Here is a 9,631-nt window from a genome sequence, read left to right as displayed (position 1 = left end):
CAGCACATTTAGATAACTTAATGCAAACACATGACACATTATTTCAGCTGAGCTTAAACTTTTCCCAAACACCAGTTAATATTTTCTCCATTCCCACAGGATACTCAGCATTTATCTGCAAACTAAGATCTACCAGTACTTACTCCTCCCCTGGAGTTTTGGAGGCACGTTGGTGCAGCTATGTTTCACAACCACAAGGTGGCACTAAGCTGCTCACATGGAAGGCTTGTGCTCAGATAAAACACAAGCACGCCACTTGTGTGGCGGGAAAAGGATGCTGTTGCACTGCAGGCCGCCCGTTAACAGACAGCATCAGACAAAAAATTTGACCCAAGCTGAGCCACACCAGCAGACGGAAAGATAAAAAAAAGAAAATAAAAGGCCGAAGCTTCCACTGATCTCAGTTGCTCACTGGTTTATGACTTTGAAGGCATTCAGAGAGTGAAAAGGGGTTTTCCTGTTTATCTGTTTCCACAGCAGCTGTATGGGAATTCATGAGACATTTCCTCAGTTTGTGAATGTTTGCTCTGGAACTTTTTAATAATGTGCAGAACCAAAACTGTCATTTGTTTCTCAAAGCTGCTGCTGCTTGATGATGTGTGCACATTTTGTCTGTTTACTGTCTCACTGTTTATTTAGTTACTCTACTCTAAAAATGATCCTGACCTACTGGCATATGTGGATTATCTGATTAATTATCTGTGTTGGTGTAATTGATGTTCTATATGTGATATATTGTGAAAAGTTCTTGCTGTGCTGAAGAGTCAAGCACCGTCTTTAGAGTAATTTTTAAACTACTTTGTGCTCATTGCTTAAAGAATATCAGACAAAGTATTGTGTAGCTATCAAAAGCCAGCAGTGTGTTTGTGGGGTTAAAGTTGTCATCAACTTAGCACTACTCTACCCTCCCACGCACGCACGCACACACACGGTCTGGCTTAAATCTCATAAACCGAAGAGCCTAAAACTTCACTGCTCCAGGTGAGGCTCGAACTCACAACCTCGGCATCGCTCTGCAGGTTACTGTCTTATAAGTACCGCGCGCTGACCGATTGCGCCACTGGAGCCCCTGCAGGACGTCTGCATTTCAGCTCATTTTGAGAAGTCTTTCTCAGATCACAGTTACAGCCTGTGCCAAGTGGAAGTCCTTATGCATGAGTGAAGGGGACTATTACTACATAATAGGACATCTGCATGGGGCTCTAGTGAGAAGTAATGAGCGACCACCGCCGAGGTTTCTGCTGCGAATTGTTCTGTGATTCGTGGCAGTGAGTGAAATTACAGGCTCTCCTCTTTTGCCATAAAGTCATTAAAGTCAACAATAATCTCTTCCATCATAGGTGATCCCGGAGCTGATATTCAGACTTCTGGCCAGAAAATCAAAGGCGGCAGCAGGAGTACTTCTTGATGCAAACGAATCCAGACAGGACGGCATGTACTTCCAAAGCCCAAGAACTCCTGCACACAAACCTATAGAGTTGCAGCAAAACCGCGAAGGAATCTCTTTTTTGGATAACTTGGCTTGTCATTTCGAGAGTGTATTTTTCAGTAAAATCCGATTTTCTTGTGTATCTGCTCTCAGGCGAAAAGGCCGTGTCTATTTTGATAGTGATCTTTACATGGCAGTGCCTACAGAGCAGGTGTGAACTCGATGTTGTCAGTATAGGGTGGGCGTTTGCACAAATAAAGCGTGATTACTCAGCTGCAGATGGGAGTAGGAGTAGTGACACAACAAGGAGCGTGAGTTGTGCATGTTCTTTGTTGTAGACAGTATGTTTAGCTGTATTATATGCTGGAGCTATTCAGGTTGGTGGAGTCTGGGAGGTTTGGTTTGGCTAAAACAAATTCATTTCTGCTAAGCACAGTTTATTTTGGAGGGGTTGTGACAGATTTAAGTGAAAAGTGGAAGGGTTCACCACAATCATTTGTCTAGGTGGTAAAAACGTCAGTCCTGACAGAATAATCGTACCTTGTGTTGGATTGCTTCAACCTTAACTGTATTGTTCTCTAATACTCAGCCTACACTATAAATATTCATGTTAAATATCAACACAAACCGTTAGTGACAGCAGAACATAAGACTGAAGGAGCGGCAGCGTCATCCCTTATCAAATAATGTATCTCTATATTGCATTAGACTGCCAAATATTTTGTGCAGACATTCATGGTTCCCAGGGGATAAGTCTACTGACTTTGACGATCCCCCCGATTGCTCAGCCGCCACCATGAGGTTTATATTTGTGGTTTTGCATGAGCTGTCTAGACTGCCATGAAATTTTGCACAGATGTTTCTCTCTCGAGGTAAATCGTTAGGCTTAATTTTCACCTTATCCAATACTTTGTTTTGCATTTAAAGTCTGCAAAACTAATCACACCCTCATCAGCTTGCTCTTTGCGCTTTGTCTTTAGTCCAGCAAGATTTCTTAATGACCTGTTTAAGATGATTATAAATGCTTTTTAAGACTTATTTCACATCCATATTGGCAGAAGAAAAGGATGAGGGACACGAATGAGAATCACAGAGCCAGAATTAGTCCAGAGCACCACCACTTTAATGTCAGCGTAGCTCCAAGCACTGTCTGGAGTTACAGGAGTGATGCTGCTAATGCAGAGTGGGTTTCACTGGAGTGGGATTTTCGGTACTGCTGTTGGTGTGTTATGGCAACCGATGTTTTTCTGACTTCCTGCGCAACTGTACAGCTTTAACACCTAACATTTTCACTTGTGAGTGGGTATGTCGCATTAGCAGACACCTCACCCTGCAAAACAAAACACAAGCTGGGTGTTTTATACACGCTGTAGTTTCCATTAGTGGCTACTGGCAACATGTTGGTTTTAATTTATAGTTTTGTTACTGCATGGTCAATAATACCCCGCCCCTTCCAAAAAAAGATAATTAACAAATGTATTAAAAAAACCTTCAGAATGTGGAGGTTTTCAGACACTTTAAGGCCCAAAATTAATGTGACTGGAATTTACACTTTAAAGACCCTGTTATAAATGCCTACTAACATGCTAAAACACTAACAAAAATCCATTGTGTGGTTTTCTATCCAGAAATGGAAATTTTTACTGTATTGGCAGCGTGTTTGGGATCATTGTCATACTGGCTAAACATACAACAATACTTCAATCTTTCTGGATCAGTAATTCCATCTATTTTGAGAAGATCTTCAACACTGCTGTCTGAAATGCAGCCTCAACCCATGAAAGAGCCTCCACTGTGTTTTACAGATGGCTGTTATTTGACCTCTTTCCTGACCTAGATGAGAATCCGAAGCAAAAAATTTAGACCTAAAAAAGACCTAAGGCATAGGTGTCAAACTCTGGCCTGCGGGCCAAATTTGGCCCGTAGCCTAATTACATTTGGCCCGCGAAGCCATACAAAATTACTATTAGAGCTGGCCTGCTGGTATTATACAGTTCATGTACTGCTAATACTACAATTCCCAGAATGCTCTGTTGGTGTTTTGGCTGCAAATACAATTTTTATTTAAGAAATGAATTCCACTGATGTGTTATTTAATTGGAATTTCGATTTTGCATGTGTGCAATATTAAGTTATATATATATGTTTATATAAGTTATATATATTGTTTAGTATTAAGCTTTGCTTGTTCCATACTCAGTTTTTCAGCAAAACTTGTTTGAGTCCATAAGAAAAGATTCATTCTTATATTTGGAGGAAGATTTTTTTCAATGAATATTAATGTTAGCCCGCGACTTTGATCCAGTTTTGAATTTTGGCCCACTGTGTATTTCAGTTTGACACCCCTGACCTAAGGCAACTGATTTTAAATCCAGTTCTTGTGTAATTTGGCACATCTCTGTCTTTTCTCCCTGTTTCCTTTCCTTAAGAATAATGGCTTCTTGACAGCCACTCTTCACTGAGACAGACTGATGAACCAAAAGGCCAGATGCATCTCTAAGGTCCTGTGTCAGGTCTTTGTTGGATTATTTCCTATTTCTGTAAGTCATGACTTTCATGTACTGTTCATCTGCTGTAAATAGCATTTAGGCCTGCCACTTCTTCTCTTGTCCTCCACTTGTCTAGTTTCCTCAAACTTTTCAAGGAAACACTGAACAGCATGCTCAGATTAGACCAAGTTTTAGGCTTTTTGTAAAAATGTACGGCTTATTGGTGCAAAAATACTGTTTTACGTCTGTCAAACATTTTTTATAGATTCAACTAAAGAAAACGTGTGTTTTTTCAACTGGCTGCTAGTAAAGTGATTCAGTTTAAAATGGGTTCTTTGCTATGTTGTCTGTTATGTGTAGACACAACACTCTCTCCACCTTTGAGTTGGGTTCTTTTTCATGATTGAATGATTCGTAGGTCAGTATTAAGTGGTTTTACAAACAAAACATTCCTCTGAAAAGGTCCGGTACATGGACTGGACTGAAAATAAGTGCTGATGAAAGACTGAAAGGCCTTTAGAAAGCCTGCAGAAAAGTTGCTCAGGACCACTTTTTAAACATTACAAGAAACTCTGGGACAGTACAGTATACAGTAAACACTAGCGTGCTACTGCCAATTTTCAAGGTGATCAAACAGATGTAATTACAATGTGGCTTTGAACTCAGATTATCTAATAAAGTATTTTAGAATTCTTCTTTGTAAGTTGAGAATGCACATGTAGATGTAGAGTGCATTCATGCACTGGGCCAACGCAATTTTTGGTCACAAAGTAAAATATCAAAGAAAAGTTGGATTCCGTTCTTTTCGCCTCTCAGCTGCCTGTGTCAGTGTTTTGGTGCCTCTGCGGTCACATGAAGGAGTCTGCGCGTTCTTTTATAAACACACCCCTGCAAATAGAAGGCTTCACTAAAATCCTTTGCTTCACCACATCCTTTGCTTATTTTGTAGTGGTGATATTGTGTGTGCACGGCAACATGAACTCAGGCACTCTGATATGCACTTTTCAAGTAAGGTCAAAATTCACTCACATGCATGTACTACACAGCGCTCGCCTCAGCCCCCCCACATCAGGTCTTTGTAGGTCTCTGCTAGAAGGTGCAAAGCGGTCCAAAATCAATATCCCCATTTTTCATCTGGTTTTGTAACATTCGCCATTTGTTATTCCATAATCTTGATCTCTCTCCTCTTTTTTTCCTCTAGTTGGATTTTTCATGACAGGCAGATTAGGGTATGTAATCCCCGTGCTGTATGCCACATGACATCGCCCTGCTGTTCAGCCACAGAAGCTTGTACTGCCCACGATTTGATGGAGGTGATGCTGTGATAGTGTCGTGAGCAGGATGTGGTGTCACTGATATCAGTGAGTCAAATTGAGCAAAAAAGCAAAAGATAGTGTCATCGCATAATCCAACTTGCCAGTAAAGAGCCTTCATATTTCAGTTCTGAAAATTATCCTCTCCTTTTGAAAGCATTAAGACTGACTACTTGCTCTGGATGAAGTAGCATCCAGAGCAAGTAGCTTTTTATGATAGTAAAAAGGAACGTTTAAAGGCTTTTAAGTTCTTATTTTGGCTTCAATTTGCCATCAAAACTCCAATGTTGTCATGTCAAAGTGTTACCTCAAAGGAAATATGAACTTCTGTGCACAGCCTGCTGTGCTTTCAGGGGACTGCAGCAGAATGGTAGCGTAATTGGATCTGCTTTACATGGAGTGACATTTGCTGACGTGTCGAGACAGAATAAAACAAAGGCATCTCTTTGGCACCGAAGCAGGACTTGTCCTGACACTGCTCCCTGATCCTTTGCCTTTGGGGTGGCTGTAGCTCAGGCGGCAGAGCAGGTCATCTACTGATCGGAAGGTTGGTGGTTCAACTCCTGGCTTCCCCTAGTCTGCATGCCGAATATCGGTGGGCGAGATACTAACCCCAGATTGGTCTCTAATGCATCAATCGGAGTGTGAATATGTGTTACTTTGCTAGAAAGCATCGGGTGAATGCACAAGTTGTGTAAAGTGCTTTGAGTGCTCAGAAGAGTAGAAAAGCGCTATATAAGAACCAGTTCATTTACCATTCTGGTGTTTGAGGCTGCAACCAGGAACTGTGCCATGTAAAGCTACCGTGACTGCATGTCAGTAAGCTTTGATATTCAGTGGCTCATCATGTTAAGCAGGCCACAATCTGCACTGTCTCCCTTTTATTCTCTAAATCTCTTGCCTTCTTTGTTCTTTTTCTTTCTTTTTGGCTCCTCTTTGAGGGTGCAAGACTTTCATTTACTCTGCTTTTTAATATTCAGTGTACTGCCCAAAAATTGTTTGGGTGCTTTGGTAGGATGGCTAAAAAAATTCTGTATATTGAATATCTAGCTATATTTAAATCAAAGTGCTGTATTACATCAACTTCTTTCATGCAAAGACCGAGTAACACAGTTAACTTAATCCATGCATCTTTCGAATATTTAGCTTTAAAAACTCTGTGACAATGTGACACTTGGTAAACTAGCGTACCTGCCAGCCCAGCTGCTGCTGCTCCTGCCAGCCAGGCAAAAAACAGTCAATTAAAACACCCAGGCATCAACTGTTTCCTGCTGTCCAGTATAATCTCTGGGCACTGGGTTGGTTTTAGTGTTACTTTCCATTGTTTCCATTGGCAGGATCCATCTGAGCTTCTTTTCTATTTTCTCTCCGGTAGCACATTTAGCACCCCTGGCATTTTATCTGTGATTGTACAGAATTTCATTCAGCAAGAAGTCAGAGAAGAGCAAAAAAGGCTTCTAGAGTTCTGGGAAGTAAGCAGGCTTAGCTTAGCTAGATTTCCACGACACAAGACGTCAATGCGTCTCTGTATCAGTGACTCCAGGCACTGTCTTCTACTTTTTGTAACAATTCATGTTCTCAGAGAGAAATGTTTTCTTCATTTTAAAACCCTTGGCTCGCTTTCCCTCAAAGATCAATGATGTCTGGCTAAATTTCTGTGCTTTTGTTTCATTGCTGGAAGGAAATCCACAAATCCCAATGATTCCACTTGATTTAAATACACTTGCATGGTGTGGCCATGCCTTAATACCAGCATAATTTTATTTTTACATATTTTGAATTGTGGAAAACCAATAAAAGTTTTTCAGCTGGCTGAAGCCAGTTTCATTGCAACCTTAATATACTGACTTTTGACAGATTGCCCAGACTAATCTTTTGCATTACTGTTGCCTTTGATAGCAAAGCAATAGCAACTCAAATAACAGTTCGTTACAAACCAAGATGTGCAGAAGAGCATCTTTGAATGCACAGTATACTGAACTTGAAGCAAATGGGCTACAGCAGCAGAAGACCACACTGCGTACCTGTCAGCTAAGGACAGGAAACTGAGGCTACAGTTTGTACCAGCTCACCAACTGCTACCAGTTGTACAAGATTGTAAAAGCATTGCCTGGTTTGATGTGTCTTGATTCCTGCTGCAATATTCTGATGGTGGGTCAAGGATTTGGCGTGAACAACATGAGGACATGGATCCATCCTGCCTTCTAGCTTGCTTCAGGGTGGTGATGTAATGGTGTAAGAGATATGTTTTTGGCAAAAGCTGGGCCCCTTAGTACCAACTGAGCACCATTTAAACATCACAGCCTACCAGAGTATTGTTGCTGACCATGCTCATCCCTTTATGACCACATGGTATCCATCAAGATCACATAGTATGTCACATTCCTCAAATCAACTCAAACTGGTTTCTTGAACATAACGATGAGTTCACCGTACCTAAACGGCCTCCACAGTCACCAGCTCTAAATCCAACAGAGCACTTCTGGTATGTGGTGTAATGGGAGATTCATAACCTGAGTGTGCAGCCAGCAAATCTGCAGCAACCGTGTGATGTTATCATGTCAATATGGACCAAAATCACTGATGGATGCCACGAAGGATTAAGGCAGATCTGAGGGCAAAAGCAAGCTGTACCTACTACTGTATCCACTGAGTGTTAGTGAAGTTGTTACTTGGATTTTATTTGTGCAGTTCTTTCTAATAATAATGCCAGACAACTGTTAAATTTCAGGTCATATGTTTATTTTCATTTGATGGATATATGGTATATTTAGTAAAGAGCCCTGGTGTTTCCTTTGCTCTCCAGCAAGAATGTGTTATAAAACTGACAATTATCAGTGCAGTTCCAAGTTGACTGGCTTGGACTCAGCATAAGATTAAAACTCAGACAGCCCAGGAGGGTTTGAACTTTATTACATTGGCACTGCTCTGTTCTAATAGGCACTACAACCTGCCAAACAGCACCACTGGGCCCATTTCAACTTCAGTGTTAAAGTAGTTTTTCTTCGCAGGGCAGCGCTTTTCTGATTTACTGCCATTTCATTGCATTCATCTGTTCCTACAGATCCTTTTGCACACAAAAACCCTTCTCCCAGAGACTTCCCACAACTGTGCATCTCAGTTCTTTTAATTATTTGTTATGGTTATGTAACAATGCATGAAAATTGAATTGCATTGAATTATCTTGCGTGCTTCTATCATCCTACCCTCAATCCCAACCCCCTACAAAGGGACTACATTTGCTCTGGGCTCTCATCTGTGCCAGATGTTAGTCATAACACAGTAGGTCATTTCCTTTCTGTTTGCAGAGTTTGGATGATGAGTGCATGCGTGTGTTTCTCTAATCTGCTACTACCTCTAAACAAACACTAATAAATGATTAAACATCTGCCGCTACAGAAACAGAATTTCGGTCATGTCAGTAAGTAAAAACAAGAAATGATGAATGACAAATGAAATAGAAGAGCAGTCACGTCTTTCCTTGCCAAAAACATTAATTAAAATTGTATGTTGACTTTTGGACTTCCTGACTTTCTAAATTTGGCAGCATTAAATGCTTCTTTTAGAGGGTTTCTTACTGTAAAAACATAAAAGTACTGTGCTGAATAAAAGATTTACAATAACATGTATAAAAGTAATTTAGATCTTTAGACATTATTAAGAGGAGACTTTAACTTTTGTGTCTATACCCCAACTCCTGGTTATAAGACGCAGCCTTATTTAACATTTTGGCAGCCACTCTGAGGCCGAACGCTGGCCAGAAACGATTATTCACCACAGAAGTCTAAGTTGGACTCATTGCTAAATCGTGTTCTCAGCTGCATATCCGAAACATGCAATATGTTTGAAAAAGAACAAATAAACGAATAATATGAACATAACAGTTTATATTACTACCAGTCTTTGTGCCATAATCCAAGCAGCCACCTCCTCTCGTTGATACTATTTTTGCTTTTTCTTTCTGCAGCCTGCTTATTAAATGCGCTGGATGACAAAATGATTTTGCCCAGGTTAGTTATAATTAGGCTCAACCCAAATAAATGAGACTCAAATTTGACAAAATAAAAACATTGTAAAACAGAACAAGACTGTAAAGCAGCTCCTCAGAGACATCAGTGTTCAGAGTATTCAGCTGCACTGAACTGAATTATCTGGACTCACGATCAGATGAATTCAGCTATTTATCAATTATAAAATTCTATGTCCCAGACACAGGAAGGAAAGTGAGGATGTCGACTGATATTCATACCATTATTTGGTGATTTTAAAAAAAAGATTCCCGATATATCGGCCAACATATCTTTTTTCTTTCAGATACATGAAACATAAACAGATTTCCTAACATTTGTCATATGTAGTTATTTGTTTACTTATTTACAGTATCCCTCCGATGTCTATCT

General features: G+C 40.3%; 1 non-coding gene across 1 annotated transcript; it reads right to left on the bottom strand.

Moving 5' to 3' along the window:
• Nucleotides 1-973: 973 nt before the first annotated feature.
• trnai-uau (transfer RNA isoleucine (anticodon UAU)) lies at nucleotides 974-1,067 on the bottom strand. The gene is made up of 2 exons: nucleotides 1,030-1,067; nucleotides 974-1,009 (listed from the first exon to the last, which is right to left on the bottom strand). It is a non-coding gene; the product is annotated as a tRNA-Ile (tRNA).
• Between the last annotated feature and the right edge of the window lie 8,564 nt (nucleotides 1,068-9,631).

This window comes from Pundamilia nyererei, unplaced genomic scaffold, assembly GCF_000239375.1.
Source record: "Pundamilia nyererei isolate P.nyererei 1_Seehausen unplaced genomic scaffold, PunNye1.0 scaffold00005, whole genome shotgun sequence".
Taxonomy (NCBI): domain Eukaryota; kingdom Metazoa; phylum Chordata; class Actinopteri; order Cichliformes; family Cichlidae; genus Pundamilia; species Pundamilia nyererei.
The sequence above is the reverse complement of the archived record's forward strand: the minus strand, read 5'-3'. Positions and strand labels throughout refer to the sequence as shown.